We start from the raw sequence: 21925 nt of genomic DNA, 5'->3' as shown, positions 1-21925 counted from the left end.
ATGTTAAACTGAAAAGCATCATACAGGGTACGTGTATTATAAATTTGAAGGTCGATATAGAGTCAGTTACTACTGAATTATATTTTCTTTAAATTCACATCAAAGTTGGTTTTTATTTAACGGAGCCTCAGGCAGTATTTTAAAAGTAAACTTAAGAAAAGTGACATCAAAAGTGTTACTTTTATGACCCATTATTCCTGTGGGAAACGAATAATTTTGTTTTCTGAATGTTGTCACATTAAAAATAGCATATATTGATTTTTATTTTGACCATCATTTAAAAATACCTGTGGTCCGAATTCCAAAAAGTATAAGCTGGTACTTATGTTGCTTTTTAATCAAAACCACTTTGTTTTTCCATTACGTTGAATTTAACATATTTGCAGAGAGTATACGAGGTTTTAACGCTTTTGTATGTTTTTGATGAGAAACAGCTTGTACTAGAAAGTTGACACTTCTTTTATCTTCCGATATAGTCTCCCTGTAGACTTGTAAATTTTTATGCTGTCGTCACCATGATCCCATGGCCGCTCAGAACACTTCGGTAGAAGTCAAAGTTACCCGATGGAAAATTCCTGATGGTCCTTGGCGTGGCATTCCTAGTTTCGTTACTCCACAACGTTTGGTCTTCTTTGAACAGTCGCTCCCACGAATGCGCATTTAATCCACATATCCTTAACTCAGGTAGTGACCTAACACACCCCACCACACCCCCTTACGGGATATTATCTACATGAAGGTGAATTCATTTATATCATCAGGCAGGTGGAGAAAACGGATGTTTTCCGTCCGTGACACGTAAACGGTTACTCGCTGTTTTAGCCATTTTAAATGTTAAAACGCTTCTCATCTTGGCGGCAGCTTTACAGACCTTATGGACTGTGCGATACACACATATATTTTTGTGCCTATAAAGCATAACCGCGTATTTTAACCTCAACTATATTTTTCTTCCCTCTCCCAGTCCCAAGAAAAAAAATGTGGTTACCTTAGCATTTACGGTCCCTAGTTAATCGCTATATTGTCATTTCCTAAAATATGCGGAAGAGATCTTTCGAAATTCGCCGGGTGAAAAAAGGAAAATCTTGATTAATCTAAATATTTAACAAATAAATATTCATTCAAGTGTTATATCTCCAACTTGAGACACTGAATTTATCTAGTATTCAATAACTTCATAGGTACGAAAATGAATTTAAAAAAAAGTTTGGAATATTCTCAGATTCCATTCACAGAGTGAGAGTATTTTTAAAGGAATTGCAGTTAACATTAAGAGGTTTTTAAATTCATGCATATGATTTCAACGCGGGAACTTATTCATATTACACAACTTCATTCATATATTTTTTTGAAAGAGAAAGAACTTCAATTGCGCGACTATTTACATGATGGTCTCTATTTTCTTTATAAGAGTATCTTCTACCCTGCGTTATCCACGGAGGAAACAGTTCACACGGTAAGGACGTTGAGGGTGGCAATACAAATTAAATTTGTATTTTTAAAATATTTAATTTATCAAGACTTTCGGACCCATTTATTCATCACCGTCCATCTATTTTGATTTCTTCTTATTTCCATTTCAAGGAATCGTTCCTCTCTCGCCTTAACCACCAAGCCTAACATTTTTTGTCTATCAAAATCTCTATCCAGCTAATTTTCAGCACCCTTTTTAAACGTCTACTATAATGTCATAAAATGCAATCCACGCTCATCCATTTTCCGTATTTTCTTCGGAGCCATTCGAGTGTTCCATCAGAATGTTTGAGTGTGATATCAAATAGTTCATTAATATTTATTGCAACTATTATCTAGTTTCCTTTTTAGTCTACTCATATTTGATATGTTTATTCTTTCATGAGATGTACTTTTAAGTAAACCGTCTAAATTAATAACTTTTTTCAGTTTCTCAAATTTATAGATTCATTATTCATTAATTATCTGAATATATACTATGTTTTGAGAGTCGCAAGATGTAATTTATTTTCTTTGCGACTGATCTTAATTCATTGCCCCTAACTTGTAAGCTGTAGTTCTTTAACCGATATAAAATTAGCTTTCTTTATTAATCAGGCTTCAGCCTTAATTAATATGATATCGTATATAATTGAAGTTAGGATTTTTCACTAATCACTTTCCTATGTATCTCTTCCATTTCCTTAGTACAACCAGAGCTAGCTGCTAGTAACATTTTATAATACAAGGAAAAAATTGATTTCCTTAAAAAATAAAACTTTTCTCAAGAAAAAAATAATATACTTGAATGTCTCTCATGGCACGTAAAATTTGCCTGACGAGGGAGGTTAAGAAAGCTACTTCTCCGTCCACCTCCGCTTTTCGACGATGATCAAGGAAACGAAAAATCAAATAACTTAAATGAAGCTGAGGTGGCCCTTTCGTATCTCTAGAAATCGAACATGATGTCTGCGGACGAGGTTACCGTAAAATACGTAACTCCATTGCGATAAGCTGTTAAAACGCTGTCGGATACGTGAAACTCCGGGATAATTAGAAAAAAATATTAGAAACCTCTTTCGCTGCAGGTGTTGAAGATGCTTTCTTTCCTCCAGCAATAATGATATGGTTTCAAAACAAGGAAAACGTAACCAGCCCGATAATTAAGTTTTTAGACGAACGGAGTTTAAAATTAATTTCCGAAATCTGAAATTTCATTTCCACGAGGCATATATGAAATAACCCTCAAAACTCATTTTTATTATTAAGATCTAATGCTGGGGTTCCCAAGCTCCTTCCCAAAATGCCTTGGAAAGGGCCGGAATTACAATCAGGGGAGTCATCAAAAAATTATTAAAGGGCTTTCAATGGAAACACCATAAAAGTTTCAATTTCTAAGAAAATTTGCAATATTAATAGCCACTCATGGGAAGGAATTGCTTTTTGTAATTATTTTAAATATAGCCATTCAGCTTTGTTTATTTCATGTTTTACATGGTAGAAAACTTATTTAAAAAACTGAAAAAATTAAATGAAATGTCACCTTAGCTGGTCACCCGTTTTTCGTTGTTATCCTAAATCATTACTTCTGCACGAGATTGTTGAGCGTCTAGAATGCTAAGAGAGGTGGCAATCTGATTGACAGGTACACCAGCTGTGAGGGTAAAGGAAAATCGGTAAATTGCTATGATCATTATTACAGACAACGTGCAAGTTAAAACTAATAATACGTATTTTTCAAGCATGCGGAAAAAATAATTTCTGCGTCCAATGTTCTTTTCTTCCAGTTATCGCATCAGTAAGATTTATCCGTCACCAAAGAAAGTAAACATTTTTGAGGTTACCTTCTATTTTGTGTAAAAAAAGGAATCGCTAATGCTCCATGTATGACCAATCACTTCTGATTCTTCTCTTTTGTTGCAGCTTTGAATGGATTTAAAATTGTCCATCTCATTATTAAGGCTTTGTTCATATGCTTTTTACTTGGATACCTGAATGACTCAAAATTTTAGGTTCGGTTGAGTGCTGATTCTCTGCTGTAGGAGGTATTTTTCGTTGCAATAGCTCTCTATTAAAATGTACTCCATATTACCGCAAATACTACTACATCAATATCATGTAAGACTCAATATCGCTTAATTCGTAGTACTGAAAGTCGAGTCGTTACGCCTTTTCTATCGGAATTACTAATTGTTTGTGATGTTAAAACCATAATTTCCTTACAAGATTCAATTTTTATCTCAAATTAAGACGCAAGCAAAAATTATTAATTTAAATCAATACGATAGAGATTTGGGTAAGTAAGGGAGCTGGCAATGTAGATTTCAGTTCAGGTATCTGCGACCCTTAGGTGAATAAAAACGTCCAAAATTGAATTACTATATGGGTACTAATTTGAGTTAACGCTTTCACATATACATCTCCCCCACCTTGTCTTTCCATCATTGTCTTTCAACTGGTCCGGAAATGGACAACTCGGTCCCTCACTGAACCCTATCCTTCCTCAACTCCCTAAAACCAGTAGGTCTCACTCAGTATATTTCCTTCGATCTACAGGGACACTTTTAAAACTTTCCCTCCGGCCGTATATCCTGTCTTTTCATCCTCCCCCCCCCCTCTCTCTCAGACTCCAACCCTTCTCTCGAACATTCTAGTAACCCATTCTGCACCGCTCTTTTCTTTCCATAGAGGACGACGAAAAGATTCGCCGGACAGAGAACAACTCAATTTACCCCGCGCGTCCCCCCTTTTGGCTGGTCGCCTGCGCAGGCCGTAACTTCGGGCTGCACGTGTAGCAGTTTTGATCAGGGAGGGGAAGGAGGAAGGACCCATGGGGCGGGGATATTGGCGTGAAGAAACCAGGTTAGAGGTTTTTGCGAACCTAAGTTGGATACGCTCGCTACGCGACGGAAATTCCTCCATTGGTGAGATACAATGTCATCACGTAAGGGCCGGATATTGCAGCCTTGTCTCTCTTTCCTACTTTTCTTCCCTCTCACGGGCCTTACATCCATTCTCCCACCCAGAACCCGTTTCTTACACCCCCCAAACCCTCCTCCGCACACCGATTTCCCTCGCCCAAAACTCTTCTCTTTTCCCTCCATTCCCATTCAATAGATTGTTCGACAATACTCGAGAAACACTCTTGCAGGGTGGGGTCCCTCGGTTATTTGCTCCAAGACCCTCGCTGCGAAATTACTTTCCGGGATTTTCATTCGACTCCGCCCTTCCCAAAGGGTCTTCTCCCTCCATCGAGTTCCTTTCCCTATTCGAATCCCATTTGCGATAGCCGAAAATCGAGTCCCGTCGCATGACCAATGGAAATAAGAAAGTAGAGTACCTTCAGAAATGTCAGTTATATGAATAGCCACCAGGCTATACCTTTCAGTCGCATTTGCCCAAGAGCTCATCTAATTTTTAACAGAGAAATTCAATTAGCAATAACATTTAATCGATATTCGTAAAATTTAACTAAGTTTCCTACAGTTGGCCAGTGGCCTTTCAATGATTTCACTCCATTCTTATCTCCGGGATTTTACCTTCGGGTGTTCCACTTGGCTCGGAATTGGTGGCATTCTCCTGCTTGCCCAGTAACCTTATTCCAACTTCTCTGCAAAAATTCAATGATTGAAATTGAACGTAAAGTTTCTGAATTCTACTGCAATAATAAAGACGTTTGCCTTTCTAATTCAATACATCTGTTTCAATCACCACCTGGGGATGTTTGGTTCGAGTCCTACTTATCACTTCGATAGACTGAGTTTGAGTTCCTGTGTGAACTTATTAGAGACATTTCGATTCCTATTTTGATGCTATGTAGTGTGGTACGCCAATCGTTGGCTGGGATGTTATATTGGAAACCTCTTGGCGGCTATTATTAGTAGTAGGGTAATTCTGAGTCCAAGTTTTTTTCCATCCTTCCCACATTCCCTGAACATGCTCATTTTACATTTACTGCCCACCTATACCTAATTACACGATGTTTATCAGCTGTTGGTTGCCTCCTTTAATAATTAATGCTTGAGTAGAGAAGTTAATGAAATACGAATGATGTTCGCACTTGCGTCCGCCTCTTGTACTAAATGACTGATGGCTTGACTGATCCCTCAATTACTATCAACTTCTACTTATTCATACTCAACTTATCGATGATAAACTATGCTCCAGCCTTTCTTTGGTAACTGGTGCCATGGTGGCCTAGTGTGAAGAACAATCGTTCGCGAAATGTGGAGTACCTAGTTCAATTAGTTCCCGATCCAACTATACATTAATCGTATAACTTTTCTCGTGTCTGGTACTCCAAGGGAATCACAGGCGACGGAGGGAAAGAAACAGCCCCCAAACTGTGCATGCGTGAAATGCACTCCTAAGTGTTATTGCATACTCGTAATGATCTCTTCTTTCAACTGCCAACCGATCTTCTATTATTCGGTCTGGCGCTATTTCGCTGAAGGCGATAATTGAACGTAGCATAGTTAACCATCCTCGAAGTAGAAACTGGCAATTAATTTCATTCATACATTCCTTATCCGGAGGGTAACACGCCAACGATATAAAGAAGGTTTTTGGATTAAGAGAGCATGATTAGCAATGGGGTAATATTTTATCAACTAATAGCACTACTAGTAGTTGTGAAAATACTTATTTAGTATTAATAGTACTAATTAATGGTTTAACGAAATAAAACAGTTTATAATATAGGTTATTTTTTATAAGTATGCACTCGACATATCAATGCACATTAGCGGATCACTCCGTTAAAAGTTACTGTTGCGGCATCTCTTGCAGTTTCTTTGGAAATTACTCGACACATTCTGTAATATGTACAGGTATGTTTTATTTGGTTCTTTAAAATTTTTAACTTTTATTTCGATCAAATGATTATGATTCAACTAATCCCTCACCGCCATTGGGAAATTCACAAAATATCTTAGTAGTTACCTGTGGAATTAAAATAAGGTCAACTCTCCCTTTACTACCTGCAGTTGCAATGCCTGGTTGCAATGCCATTGCAGTTGCAATACCAGGCATTGCAACTGCAATGGCTACCATCTACTGGCATCTGGTACCATCTACTATTATCATGAGACAAATGAATTTGGTGTTTCTTGTTGCCTGCCTAGTTGTTGTTTAGCGTGGCAGCCGCCTTACTGAGAAACAGACGCTTCGTGGACTGAATTTCGTACTGCTCCTAACTATAGACCAATCTCGTATTGATGGCCTTACCAAAAGTAATTATTTCTGACCCGCCAGGAGAGTGCAATGTGTCATCAGAAGAGTCACCGAAAGGGCATCTATTCTTTCTCTCAAGCCTAAAATTGACATAAAATCGAAAATCATTATAGTTTTTAAAGAATTATGTGCACAATTTTATATGTTTACTTTTGGTATTTATAAACTAATTTTTGTCACAGTTTTAATTTTTTCTCTGTAGTTGTGCTTATCCTTCTCTTGGTGTAACATTTAAAAATTTTCGAATCCTAAATTTTGTGAGCATTCCTATTTGAATTTATTATTATTATTATCATTATTAAAATCCACATATGCTGATAGACAGTGTCAGGTGGTACACAAGTCCCAAATAATCACAAAGGTAAAATCAGTCCCTGGCCATAAAACGCCAGCATTTAATGACGCAGCGTGCTGCAAAGGAAAGCTCGTGAAACATTTTAGGTTATTTAGACTGAAGGGATCGCAACTTTTCTGTACGATAATTTTTATAATCTGAAAAATAAATAACTTTGCGTTTTAAGTACTTGGGTTGGATCCAATATTTTTATTCACAACTTTTGGTAATTCAATCTTATAAATAGGATTTTGGATAGATTTAAGAATACATGTATGGTTAAGTTTGAGAACTAGAACTAGATTAAAGCCCATTATTACAATAGCATTTCCTACTGAATAAGGTAGATTTGGGTTGGAAACAGACTGGATAGCGATACATTTCGGAAGAAAGGATAAAGGAAATAAATATGAGGGAGACAAACGCCGAGGTTTTCGAAAGGAATGAGCAGAAATAATGATTTACTTAGGGAGATCCGAGAACAACGGAGAAAATAGGAACGGGGAAATATTGAATAGTGATGTAGGATATGATGAAGTTCACAATAGGAAGGAGAACAATGAATAAAAAGGATAGAGCAATACGATGGGGTAGAAAGATACACAAAAAAAGGAGAGCAAGCGATGAATATACAGCAACAGAGTTTTAACTCTCACGGTTTCCGATCTTATTGCAAATAGCACCTTAATCTGATCTGATTGATTTTTTTCAAATGTTGAATAAATATAATAGGATGTCAAATAATTTGAACTCCTGAAATTTTATTATTTCATTTTTATATTCATCATTGTCCGTCTTAACATGTGTCTTTTGCTTTCAATTATTTTCTAAATACAGGTTATATTTATCAAGCATTATAGGAAGATAAATCACGGAATAAATTTAGAAGAAAATAGAGTAAGTAACTCATTCCTTGAACAGAATTTTCAAAAAAGAGAGCCTGCCCTTACTTTATATTTTGAAATTAACGATCATAATCTTTGCTTTTTGATCGAAATTATGGAAAACCTGATGTGTCACATTAAGGAAATTGTTTGCACGATTTTTTTTTGTCAGAGGCAGTTATAAGCTATAAGCCAATATTAATTTCTTGAGACTAATAATAGAAATTTCCACCAAAATAATGCCAATGAAAAATGGTTGTTTCTTTCAATAAAAACCTGAGATGTGTAGACCATTATTTACATAATTAACCCAGTATTTTCATATAAGATTTACTTTTTCTACTTAAAATGTAAATAATAAACTGTTGATGCTGGTTTACAGCAGGCATAATTCTAGCCTAAAGCCTTAATCGTTATAAGGAGCAATGCTGTATATATATATATATATATATATATATATATATATATATATATATATATATATATATATATATATATAAACCACCTCAATTATCATTCCCAAGATTTACACGATAGACTATACAGATATTTTGAGTCCTGGCAACTACGGGGCTCGGCCCAATCGGCCGTGTGTCGTGCCCGGCAGCGGGGGAGGCAAGGCTTCCGCGGTCGTCATCCCACGAAACCCTTGCAAGGGAAAACCAGCAGCAGCAGGACAGAAGACGCAGGAGAAGAAGACAAAATTAGTTAGAATAGGAACGTGGAATGTTAGGACAATCATGAGGACAGGGAAATTGGAGAATGTTAAGCGAGAGATGGAAAGGGGAAATATAGATATTTTAGGTCTATGCGAGGTGAGATGGAAAGATAGCGGGGATTACTGGAGTGATAAGTATAGAATAATATACAGCGGTGGGGACGAGAGCCAACGAGGGGTTGCCATAGTATTAAATGAAGAGGTAGGAAGAAGCGTAGTCAACATAGAGCAGATAACGGATAGAATACTACTAGTGGAGATAAAAGCAGAACCGACGAACTTAGTTATTATTCAGGTATACATGCAACCGAGCAACCATAAGGAAGAAGAGGTCGATAAGATATACGATCAGTTAGAGGACATGATCGCGTGTGTTCCAGCAGGGAAACATTTGATAGTGAAGGGGATATGAATGCGACGGTAGGCGAAGGAAGAGATGGTGATGAGGTCGGGGACTACGGTTTAGGCTCGAGGAATGACCGCGGGGAGAAAGCAGTTGAGTTCTGCAGGAGACAGCGGTTAGTCATCACCAACACTTGGTTTAGACACCACAAAAGACGCAGGTATACATGGAAAATGCCAGGTGACTCAGAAAGGTATCAGCTAGATTATATCCTGGTTAGACACAGGTTTAGGAACAGTGTGATAAAATCCCACAGCTTCCCGGGAACGGATGCGGACTCAGACCACAATTTAGTTGTTATGAAATGTAGCGTACGTTTCAAAAAGATAAGGCAGGGGCGGCGAGTCAGAAAATGGAATGTAGAAGCATTAAATGGGTTGAAAAGGAAGGAATACAAACAGGCGGTAGAGAAAATCATGGAGGATGGTAAAGGGCTTAGTACCATCGAAGAAAAATGGGAAATGATCAAGAAAGGGTTGTCTAAAGCCGCAAAAGACACATTGGAACCGTTAACGCTAAAAGGACTAGGAAACCATGGATCACGGATGAGATGATTACAAAGATGGATGAGCGGCGAAAATGGAAGAATATAAATACAGAATTAGGCAAAATGAAGTACAAATAATTAAACAATAAATTTAGGCGGGCAACAAATAAAGCAAAGGAAGCATGGTGGAAGACGCAGTGCGAGGATATGGAAAGTCTGCAGGGGGAGGGTGAAATCGGTGCGCTGTACAGCAAAGTTAAATCGTTATCGGGAAGTAAGAAAGGAAGAGCTATGCTAACAGTTAGAGATAAGGCGGGTATGGTAATAGTTGACGCAGGAAAGATCCAAGAGAGATGGAAGGAGTATTTAGAAGAACGGTATAGTAAAGAACTCAGACCAACAAAGTTAGACATTGAAAAAGAAATTGACGTAGAGGAAGACAGCTTAGGTCCAGGCGTACTAGACAATGAGATAGAAAGGGCTTTAAGGGAGATGAAACTAAAGAAGTCCGTGGGGGTAGATAACATTCCCGTGGAACTTTTAAAATGCTTAGGAAAATGTGGGAGGAAGAGGCTATATGGGCTGATCCGTAGTATTTATGAGGAGGGAATCTGGCCGGAAGACTTTGTGAGATCAGTTTTAGTTCCTATTCCGAAAAAGGTAAAGGCCACGTCATGTGAGGACTATAGGACAATTAGTTTGATATCCCATGTAGCTAAAGTTGTTCTCAGGATCATAAACAAAAGGATAGAGAGTAGGGCAAATGATTACTTAGGGGATGATCAGTTTGGGTTCAGGAAGGGGAGAGATTATTAATCGAGAGGAATATAGAACACAACCAGGAGGTATTTGCCTGTTTCGTAGATTTCGAATAAGCGTTTGATAGAGTGAATTGGGAAAAACTAATGAGTCTATTGCAGAAAATAGGAATAGATTGGAGGGAAAGGAGGCTAATCCGCAACCTGTACATGTCTCAGACTGCTCAGGTACGAGTGGGGAACGGGGAGTCAGGATGGGCAGTGTTAGGAAGGGGTGTAAGGCAGGGTTGCCCATTATCACCGTTGCTGTTCAACCTGTATGCAGAGGAAATGATCAAAGAGGCATGGGAAGAACTAGAGGTAGGAATGAAAGTGGGCGGGGAATTCGTAAAATCAGTTAGGTTTGCTGATGACCAAGCTTTAGTTTGTCAGTCGGCCAAGGAGCTGCAAGCATTGCTGAGTGAAATGGAAATTCAGTGCGACAGGTATGGGATGAGAATCAATATTAATAAAACAAAGGTTATTCGATTTTCTAGAAAGAAAAAGGCCAAGCTTAACATTAAAATAGGAGGGCAAAAACTAGAGCAGGTAGAACAATTTACGTATCTCGGTATTGTTTTGGACCAACACGGTCAAAGTAGTAGGGACGTAAGGAGAAGAATTGCGCTAGGCAAAGAGGCTTTCACAAGGAGGAGGGAGTTGATGACAGGGACTTTGAGTAAGGATGTTAAGAAAAGACTTGTAAAAACTTTGATATGGAGTGTAGCTATGTACGGTGCGGAAACGTGGTCATTGAAGCAGGAGGATGGACGTAGATTGGAGGCTTTTGAAATGTGGGTGTGGAGAAGAATGGAGAAGGTGAAATGGACAGAGAAGAAAACAAATGAGGAAGTGCTTGGTATGGTGGGCGAAGAGAGGGCCTTGTTGGGAGCAATCCTATGGAGTCAGGAAAAGTGGATTAAGGGGGTGTTGACCGGCAGTGGGATGTTGAAAACTGTGATAGAGGGTAGAATGTTGGGCAAAAGAGGAAAGGGAAGAAACAGGATAGGGATGTTGGACGGGATGAAGGGAGGAAGAAAGTACTCGGAGATGAAGAGGGACCTGATATAGAGTAGGATGATGGATTTTGTGTTTTATTAGGAGTAATAAAATATTTGTTTGGTAGTTGTGTCCATTCAAAAACCTACCTTAACCGGTAGATTACCTTTAAAAAAAAAAAAAATATATATATATATATATATATATATATATATATATACAGCATTGCTCCTTGTAACGATTAAGGCTTCAGGCTAGAATTATGCCTGCTGTAAACCAGCATCAACAGTTTATTATTTATATTTTAAGTAGAAAAAGTAAATCTAATATGAAAATACTGGGTTAATTATGTAAATAATATATATATATATTGCTCCTATATATATATATATATATATATATATATATATATATATATATATATATATATATATGCTTTCGTAGACGTAACACAGAAGTGCCGAATAGTACAATACACAGTAACACACAATATAGAAACACAAAAAAAGAAGAACACTCACACGTTATTTCTTGATATTTCGACGAAAACAATCCGTCTTCCTCTGAAGATATAGAAGTAATGATCATTACTTCTATATCTTCAGAGGAAGACGGATTGTTTCCGTCGAAATATCAAGAAATAACGTGTGAGTGTTCTTCTTTTTTTGTGTTTCTATATTGTGTGTTACTGTGTATTGTACTATATATATATATATATATATATATATATATATATATATATATATATATATATATATATATATATATATATATATATATATATATATATATATAGGAGCCATGATGTTTCTATATATATATATATATACAGGTGTGTGTGTATATGTATATATATATATATATATATATATATATATATATATATATATATATATATATACATATTTTATATGTATATTTTTTCTTAGAATATATATCTCAAACATATCTAGAATAGAATTTGCATAATTGATGTGGATTAATTATTAACTAGTCCTTTAAAAAAACTATTAGGTTTTAGTTTGCAAAAAGTCTCTTGTGATGGTGGGCAAAAACACTATAATGTTACGGCAAAAGATACCAAATTTCTAAAATCTACAAAGCATTAAGAGAATGTCTAAACAGGATCTGAGATGAGGGAGATTGACCAAAACTCCGCAGCACCAAAAAGTAAATCTTATTTCTGCAACCCTTACCTTTCCTCTCGCACTCACCAAACCAATCCATTTTATTTTAACCCCACTCCATCCTTCATTTCCATTCCTCTTTTCCCCTCAACTTCATTCTATTTACCGTTAGCCTACTCTGACTCCCCCCTAAAAACGTTACGCATACACCACTCTCCTTTCCTTTTCGGCCCTTTCCCTGTTTACTATTGAGGCCTTAGCTCTGTCCATCACTGATAACTTCCCAGCTTGAGTTTTTATCAGTTTACTCCATTCAAGTATGTTTTGCAAATGTCAGCATTCTCTCATGAACAATCCCAAGATTTTTTGCCTCCAGAGAAATTCAAATCCTTTTCTGCTTCCCATTTTTCAAAACAATTTCGTTTTTTTTAAGACTGACTAAAGGCCGGATGTTTTATCCTTTTGCTGAATTGAAAGTACTCCCGACTCCACCCAGTGCCTATTTGCAACTAGAGAGAGAGAGCATAGCAGCAGTTACCCTTTTCTCAGTACCCACTAATATCGTATCTCCCTCTACCATTCGCCTTCTCCCTTGATTGAAGAGCAATGAGGATAATGTCATGTCACGAACTGATTTGCAGCCTGAGATAATGTTCTCGTGGGCTGTACGTGAAGGATATAGTCTTGAGAGGCAAGGTAAATTAAAGCAAACAAGTAGTTTTTGGATGATGTCTAACATTACGTGGTTACGCTAATGGAGAAAAGATCGTCACCAAATTTTGAAAACACGATCAATGAGGAATGCAATGTAACTATGGTTTTTTTATTAGTTTATGTAACATTGTCTTATAAAAATTAAATGTATTAATGTTTTACTAGGTTCCATTAAGTAATAATCCATTCCTAGTCGATTATGTGACACCGAATATTATGAACTAACGTTCGGAGAGGCATGGGGAAAGAATACATAAGATTCTGAACCTCAGATGCGTGTAAGTTTGGGCAAATTACCCGATTTAACTAATTATTTCAGTATTTTTGACCAAATAAATTGAATTATAATTTGTACAAATAGTACATTATTTGAGTGAGTCCAAAATGAACAACAAATTACTTTCCTTTTACCCATAATTGATACTTAAAATAAAATAATTTTTTTTAAATATTTAATTCCATCTACCTTCCTCATGTGCATTTTATTCGAAAAATACTCTCCTGAATTTTAAAATAAATGATAGGATATTTTCAAAAGAAATTTGTCACAGGTAGGAAGATACTTGTTAATGCCACTTATTTTCAGCGGTATTTATTCTCAATTAGTAAGATTACATCATGTAAAACACTTTATATAAAATAATTAATATTATCAGTAATGGGTTTTTTCTAAACAAAGTTAAAGAAAACCTCATTCAAATGAAAAATCAACAAATACATATTTTTAGTCAACTTAATCTGCAATCCGTTGGAAACTGAATTCATTTAATTGGGCTATTTTTTGGGATTTATGAGATTGCATTAGCAAAATTTAAAATTTTTTTGATGAAAAAATTCTCAAAAAACAGGAGTGTGGGTACTAAAATAGATTCATCATCAATATTCATGAAATATAACCGAATGGAACCTACAAAAAATGCATCGTACTGATCTGTTTCCTGAATTTTAAATAACAAAGACATTCTCCATTGTGAGAGATGCAAATATAGTGACACTTGACCTTTTTTTACGCTCTAATGCTAAGGTCCATTGAGACTATTATTTTTAATTTATAAACCTATAATTTTTATAATGTTTAAAAGCTTCTTCATTTCTATTAATTCCGTTCAATTCTGAAAATTATGAACGCGTCCAGGAAGTCTCCCACACCGTTTCAGGTAAGCTAAATCTATGCCATCTTTGCCTCTTGTATTTTTCAACTTTGAAATACATCTGAAAACCGCAGTTTCTGATTCTTTCCCTTCTTTTATTAATTATGTATTTCTATTTTTGTTCCAGGTGAGTGATCTGAACCTGATTTTGAAGAAATATTGGATTGTAGATGAGCAAAAGAAAATTCTTCAAAGGTATGAAGGTTTTAAATATTACGACCTATAAATGCTTTCTTTGGATTTCCATCCACTCTCCTCACTTCCTAACCTCTCCCTTCCCTCACCACACTTTGTACTGGTAGGGGAAGATTGAGGATGGTTGGGAGAAATCAAAACGTAGCCGAAAAGGTGTATGCAGAAAATGTTTATAGCAGTGGAATGTTAAAGGTTCTGGCATATATTGGTGGGAAACTATCAGGTAGGCAAGGTAGAGAGAGGAGAAGGATAGGCTTTTTGAGCAGAATGAAGGGAAGTTGAAAGTATACATAATTGAAAAAAAGGTTTGGGGTGTTATGATGTATCTTTTGTAGAGGAAACTAAAAACCTTAGGAGTATCGATATCCGAAGCATTGCCAAGACTTGCTAGACGAAGCTAAGAAATTTATATCGGGATTGGGAGCAGATAAAGAGATCTGGTCAAGCTTAATATACGCGGGAACGCTTCATGAATGCAGAACAAATATCAGTTCAATGTACAGATAAATATTCACTATTAGGTACGACAGTTCAACGAATTCTTACCATTCGTTCCATTCCTGTATGAGCCATTTCTATCTGACAATTAGGCCCCAATTGAAATGTTCTCCGAGGTCATGGAATCATAGCATCGACTCTGTAAGAGTTGTGTCTGTGTAACTACAGGGAGATTACGCTGATACGTTACAGAAGTTTTTAATTTTCGGTTATCAGTGAGTAAGACAACATTATAAGACCTTAAATTATTAGTTAACGTATAATGTTAGCCGTCCATTCCAAAAATTAGGCGCGATATGTATTCCCAATAAATTAAGATAAGCTATTTTCAATGTAATTATATTCGACAAATATCAGTTTAAAAATATAGCATAGTTATCGTCATGCAAAAATTAACAAATAAAATGAAATGAATACATTCAAAGAATTTTTTTACATTCGCTCTATACCATTAATTAAAAATTATTCTCAACACACACATAACACTGAAGCGGGTAATCGTTTCTCTTTTTGAATCAGCAAATGCGGAAAAGTAAATAATGGTTTCCGTGACTTAATTCCATGAACTTAGGCATCTTAGAAATGATTAAGCATTATGTTTTACGAAGCTCTTAAACCGATTCTTTGGCCAGATTTGTCTGCATAAGCATGGCATCCAAAGGTTTTCACAAACATCAGGTTGTTAAGAAATTTCAGGAAATTTTGGTGAAACGGTATTTAAATGCAAAATTGTTGAATCATTAGTCTAGTGTTTAGTAGTAAACAAATGTTAATTTTTGTTCCTCATAAAATGAAATTTGCTACTTTTAATCAGTTACGTGCATTAAAGGTACAGATGTCGGTTCACTATCGTTTACTCGTAGATCTCAGGTATTTAAAAAATGTAGAAAAATAATCTACAGTTAATTTTATTACAAAGGAAATATTTTATTCTAGTGCAGCAGACGAAGATACAAAAGATCGGTGGAAACACTCCACAGCCAGAGTCAACAGCGATTACAGCAGAGGATGTTTCCAATGCAACAATTTCAGAGCGTAAAAATCATTCGCCTTTTATCAACTTTATTTAACTTTATTTTAACTTTTTAACTTTATTTAATTTTATCAACTATTTATTTAACTTTAAATGCACATTAGCGGATGACTCCGTTAAAAGTTACTGTTGCGGCATCTCCCGCAGTTTCTTTGGAATTTGTCAAAGGGAAAACACCATACGTGTTTAAAAGTTGGCTTTAACCTCGTGGACAGTGGCGCCTCGCGCACGACTACGAATACATGTGACATTGTATGTACGGTATTTCGTCATAACATCTAGTTCCTTTAAAAGCCGCAAAATTTCAGAGTTTAAGAGGACGCCTCGGTAGCTTAAGTGGCTAAAGCACTCGACCGGATATTGAGGGATCTGGGTTCGAGTCCCAGTCAAGGCGAGTGATTTTTACGCTCTGAAATTGTTGCATTGAAATGCACATTAGCGGATGACTCCGTTAAAAGTTACTGTTGCGGCATCTCCCGCAGTTTCTTTAGAGGATGTTTCCGTCGAATGATAATAAGTCTCACTCTAGCAGCCTTGGAAAAAATCTTATCTTCACTCTAACATAAAAAAAACTATAAATTCCCTTTTGTAAAGGAATAATCAGAAATTGATATGTTTGTCAAAAACAGCTCAATGCTACTAAAGAGAGCATTTGAAATTTCCTTTTATTGCATGAAAATCGGAAGAAAAGATACCTGTAGAAATTCAACAACCACTGGTAAAATAACATAAATGCAAAATAAAAGATTTTACTATTTTAATTAAATAGATAAATATAATTAAATTGACTTTATTAATCAAGAGGAAGATATTTAGGCTGTGACCGTGCAATTCCTGCCTTAACCGGTAGAATATCTATTGCTGCAACTCTAGCAGAGTAACCTTTTAGAGTGTACAAATGGAAGAAAAATCATGGAATAAAAATGATTAAACTTGATGGATATTAAAACCAAGATGAATTAATTTTACTTTCAAAACGATCGGCCAACAATTGGCGATATGAATCAATGAAAATGTGTCACCGCGACTAACGGCTTGGAAATGGTGCCGTTTTCATTGTATACCCACGTGATTACTTTGAAAAACTCTAATATTTACATAATTTTTCAATAGAACAAGCTTTAATGTGATGTGAGTCATTTTCATTAAAGCGATCGCATATTCTGGAGATACTTAAATGACCGCACTGTAGCGTAAATTTGAAACCTGATAAAATATTCCAGGAGCATTTTTTACAAAGACCCCGTATACAATTGCTCCACCGTAAATTTTTAATAAGCTCTTTCAAAAATGTACATTATATTTTTACCTACATAAGAAGTAACCTAACTTTATGAATAGAAACGATCCAAAATTACTGTGAGATTGCTTGGCTAAGTTGAGAGGGGATAAACTCATGGCAGATCTGAAAGTGCACCGGCTAATAAATGTTAGTAATAATGCTAGTAAATTATAATATACCGCTGGCATTAAAAATGTTCATAATTGGATTTTTATTCATCGCCATAGTAAAATAAGCATAAGCACCCTTTTTAATGGGAAATTGGTGGTTCCATAAGCAATGAATTGTAGTCCGTATATTCCATCTAATGTAGATAAAAGCCGGTGGCATACATAAATTTTTATGTCAAATTCACATCACACTACAATAATATTGCACTAAAAATTCGCGTGGATAACCTCAGTCCCCCATGCACGCCGCTATCCATCTCACTTATGGACGACGGCAGAGTTATCGCAGACTGTGAGAAGATCATCTTTTGATGGTTTTTGTTCCAAAAACTTTTCAAGTAAAATTAACGCTCATACAACAAGGAACTCAGTGAGAGGATTTATTCCTTCTGCAAAGTTTCCAAAGATTAAAAGATAACAAGTTGTGTTTTAATTGAAGTCCTTAGAGCGATCTATATAATTTATTTTTTTTAAACTAGCTTCCCACTTACCAGTTACTTCAAGGGTTGTCAGATGAGTCTTGGTTACCCAGCGAACTCGCCCGTTTTTTAACCCTTCGAGAAAAAAATTATTTTCGGAGAAGGATCCTGTCCCGTATCCAGTATTATCGAAACGCAGAACTAAAAGCTGGTTTTTGAACTCCAAAGAGCTGAGTTAAAACCTCATACACCAATAGTGTCATTCCACCATCAAAGCAAGTGCCTACGTCCAGAGGTGGTCTGAAATGTATTTAAGATCAAAAGTAAATATTTTAAAAGATGATGCCTTTCCGATACTTATTCTTTTTAGAAATAAAAAAAATATAATTCGATCTCGACTTCTAAAACAACTTGGCGAGCACATTTGTTACTTAATGAGTGGTCTAAATAATTTAAACATTTGCTTCTGTGTTACCCATATTAGTACACATAAATAATTAAAGCTGAAATGGTTGATGGGATGCTACTTCAAGGGTGTGTTTCTTGGAAAATTCAATTAAAGAGATAGATGTGTGTTAAAGAGGCGTCGTTAACCCTTGAGTATTATCGCCTATCACGTCGGTATCGCATCATCTATTACCTTTTTATAATGGTTGGATTAAAATAAATTCTGATTCCGCTTTTAGGTTTACGAAATGCTAGTATACCAAGAATAGGGACTAGAAGAACGTTACGAAAGGAGTCGAGAATCTTAACTAACAGGCAAAACCGTATCTGATCATCTTGCTGAGATGAATTCAGCGATGTTTTATGAATGTAGTAGGTATGAATGTAGAAAAAACAATGATTACAACTGATCTCATTAATCGGAATACATATTGATCGATTCATATAAGCGGTAGTTGAGTAAACATGTTCATATTTTGCATTTTACTTCAACCTTAACCTTAATTTTTCGTTACATTAAATGTACCGACATGCTCAGATAATTATGTGCGTTAAAAATCAGGAAATACCATGAAATAATTAGTTTTTAGGAAAGGGCTCTTAAAGTAATTGTTTAATGTTTGCATATCCTTTAATAAAGACTCATTTGAACTTTCGTTCAATTAAACTTCAGAATCAGATCATGTTTTAAATGCAGAATATGAATATGTGTTCGCTACGTGGCGGGTTTTCGTACTTGAATGTGTGTGTGTATATAATATATATATATATATATATATATATATATATATATATATATATATATATATATATATATATATATATACATGTACATACATATATGTATGTATGTTTATATATGTGTGTTAACACAAATTCAAATATATAATACTAATACATTAGAAACGAAATAATTATATATACAGGTCCTGCATAAATCATTTCGTTTATATGCCTCACAAATTAAATCTTTGAGAAAGCGGAAAAACAAATGGTGTTTCCAAAATTATTGGCTTTAAATGAAAAGCTGATTGTCAATGATTGCATGCGAATATAACGTACCAGTTAAATATGTTCATACATATTTCTCCGCCCATGCTTCATTCTATTATTCGTCGGATTTATAAGTTTAGTGAAAAAGTTATTTTAAAAAAATGATAGCAGTCAATGGCCATTTTTAAAATCAAATGCAATTAATAAGAATAATCAAGAGTGTCTACAATGGCACGATATCTTACTACCATCTCTTGTAAGCAGTTTCAGCACAGTTTAATGATAAGCGAATCAGATCCCATAGCCCAAAGCGAGTTCATGAGAAAATCAAATACGAGTGAATCACCCAATTAATTTCACGGAATATATGAAAAATACCCGTGAGATAATTGCGCATAAATGATATAGGTATTATTCATTAAATCACCGTGGTGAAGTGAGCCGGCGAGAGAGATTAAGATGCAAGCAGAAAGGAGAAAGTGGCGGGGTAGAGGGAAGGACTATTTGAGACTTGCCATTCGAGATGAAACGGTAGCAATTAAGACAGAAAACAGAGGAGTGGGTTGGAATATGGTTGCATTAACATTGAGCAAAAACTGAATTGCGCTCATTAAAAACTTTCTATTTTTTATGGCTGCCAAAGAGGAAAGAGATTAATCATTGGTGACGCAATTACGGCCCATTCGAAGAATAACAGCAAGCCGGACGTGAAGAGCGCCGATTCTCATCCAGGGCGAGTAAATCTTGGATTTCTGATGCACTTGAATAAAAGGCGCCATTTGACTATTCCGAATGGGCGGGACGCCGTTAAAACCGTGGACTCGTCAAATAAGAATGAAAATTAAATGTCCAATGACTCCCTTCGCTAGGGAATCTAAGTATCCGGGGAAATTCTCCACACCCGTTCCTTCTGTTTTATAATTAAACTAAAAGGATGAAGCCCGATTTCTTCATGTTCTTTTCTTTAGGGGATAACAGAATGTCGTTAGAAATAAAATATTTAAGAAAATAGTTTGTTGAGTCGCTCAAAAAAGTTTACGAAAACTCTTTTCAGCATAATTTGCGTTATTCCAGCGATAAAATCTGTAATTGCCTCCTGAAGACCTTCCAAGGTCCTTGATCGAACTTCGTTTACCTCAGCTTTGAGATATCCCCAAAGAAAAAGATCACATGGGCTCCAATCCGGGGAGCAAGGGGCCATGGAACATCCCTGATTATTTACTGAGCCGAAGAGATGAAAGTTACGCGAGTCCATTCTTTGCCACCTTAGATATAAATGTATATTACGACAAACACAGTAATCAGACTGAAGGTCGGTTTGTTAGGTGATGGTAGAGTTCACCCAGTACTAAGCCCGACGGCGTGTAAAATTCGCACTCAATCTCCCTTCACCTTCAACCCATACGCAAGTGCCTCCTTCGAGTCCTACTTGCCTCTCTAGAGCGCAGACAAATCAGGACTCGCGAAAGGAGCGGATTGAGGATGTCAAAGAGGGCGCGATTTGTTTCCTTTTCCCCAATCGTGAGCGCGATTGAAAGGGGCGAGGGTAGCGTAAGAGAGGAAAGAAATCAGTCAGATCTAATAACTCGAAAAACTTCGTATCAAAGGCAAAATCCGACCCGCAGGTGCAGAGGATTTGGACTCGTGATTGAACGTTGAACACTGTGATAGAGGGGAGAGTGTTAGTCAAGCAAGGTAGGTGAGTAAAAGAAATAGGGCATTTTGGGCGGAATGAAGGGAGCCAGAGAGTGTGTGAAACCGAAGACAGGTTTATTTTACGTAGCGTATGTTGCCACGCTACGTCTAGTAAGGTGAAGCTTGAGAATGTGGAATCATACATACCTTCATTGGTGGAATACCATTCATAATGTCATCAATTCTTTTACTCGATATAATATCGAAATTCGTTCACATGTTTTGATATATATTTTAATTTTATATAAAACTTCACCTCTTTCTAAGCTCATGAGTAAAGGAGTGTTATGGATTGCGTTTTTTAATTTACATGCAATGGTGAATGCTAATTGTAAATTTCTCGAGTAATGCTCACAGTGTTTTTTACCCCCGAATCGATATTTTCCAAAATGGTACCTTTCGCGTACCTTTTCCCCATCAACTCCATAGTTTCACCAACCTATAAAGAAGTAGAGAAAAAATGAGTCGTAAATAGCTCCATGTCAAATCCTGCTCTATTTCACTCCTTCCTACGGCCTACATATCCTACTCCCCCATAACAACTTCCACTTTTACGATATCGTCAGAAGGCGTACGAGGTTGCAGTAACATGTGCGCTTTTCTTTAATATGGTCTCCAGACGTTTATAAAAATAAATAGATATATTGTTATATTGATATATATATAAATACTACATGCGTCACTTTCACTATGCACTGCGTCCACTTTTTCACCGTGTTTTGGCACATAAAAATCACATCGGGGATTTTCTTATTTATTATTCCACCCGGGGACTTTTACTGCCATGGAGAAATTTCCACGTCGTGGCTAGGAAAAAGCCTACACAGATCGTTTAAGTAGCGCGACTGAAGGGAGTTGAATGAAGGGAGTGAAGGAACTCGCAATGGAAGCGAAG

The 21925-nt window shown here is 36.2% G+C and overlaps 1 protein-coding gene across 1 annotated transcript in view; it reads left to right on the top strand.

Moving 5' to 3' along the window:
* The first annotated feature begins 4280 nt into the window (after window positions 1–4280).
* Window positions 4281–21925, top strand: part of LOC139695164 (zwei Ig domain protein zig-8-like) — a 593972-nt gene continuing 576327 nt past the window's right edge. Inside the window, exon 1 of the mRNA XM_071593824.1 lies at window positions 4281–4314. The gene's annotated coding sequence lies outside the window, so the exon portion shown is untranslated. The remainder of the gene's footprint in view (window positions 4315–21925) is intronic.

Source organism: Hetaerina americana, unplaced genomic scaffold (assembly GCF_022747635.1).
Source record: "Hetaerina americana unplaced genomic scaffold, ioHetAmer1.1.p SCAF_6, whole genome shotgun sequence".
In the NCBI taxonomy this organism is placed as follows: Eukaryota; Metazoa; Arthropoda; class Insecta; order Odonata; family Calopterygidae; genus Hetaerina; species Hetaerina americana.
Note: the sequence above shows the minus strand (reverse complement) of the source record. Positions and strands in the feature narration are given on the sequence as shown.